Raw genomic sequence first — 761 nt, forward strand, 5'->3', positions numbered from 1 at the left:
TCGGATTCACTTCTCCGCACGTCCTACCTTCCAGAAAGTGGTCGCTTTTCTGTTCAGAGAGTTGTTGCTATTCCTTTCTTCGATCTCCTGTTGAGTTTGTAGGTGTTCAGAATGGTTTGATCCCTATCCAGCTGAATTCCTGAGAGGAGACGAAATCCAGGTCTCCTACTCCTCCGCCATCTTGCTCCGCCCCCTAGAACAGGCATTGTTATTTTTAAGCCAGTAAACTAAGACCCAGAGAGTTCAGCAATATTTTAGAATAACTGTTATGAGCTGAATTGTGTCCCCCCAAAATTCATATGTCGAAGTCCTAACTCCCGGTATCTCAGACAGTGACTGTATTTGAAGATAAAGTCTTTAAAGTGGTAATTAAATTAAAATGAGGTCATTTAGATGGGCCCTAATACAGTATCACTGTGTCCTTATAAAAAAACGGAAATTTGGATACTGACAGGCATAGCAGGAAGAACGTGTGAATACACAGAGAGAAGATGACCATCCAATAAGCCAAGGAAAGAGACCTCAGAAAAAACTGACCCTGGCAACATCTTGATCTCAGATGTCTGGTCTCCAAAACTGTGGTAAGCTACCCATTCTGTAGTATTTTGTCATGGCAGCCCTAGCAAAGTTATACAGTAGGCAACCTCTAAAAACATCTCTGAATGGTATGGTACAACAAAAACACAGGGTTTTTTTCTGTTTTGCTACTAGCATTAGCTGTTTGGCACACTTCAGCAGTGTCTGCCACAATAGATGTTCAA

This window comes from Leptonychotes weddellii, chromosome 9 (genome assembly GCF_054177405.1).
Source record: "Leptonychotes weddellii isolate Sample4059 chromosome 9, ASM5417740v2, whole genome shotgun sequence".
Taxonomy (NCBI): Eukaryota; Metazoa; Chordata; class Mammalia; order Carnivora; family Phocidae; genus Leptonychotes; species Leptonychotes weddellii.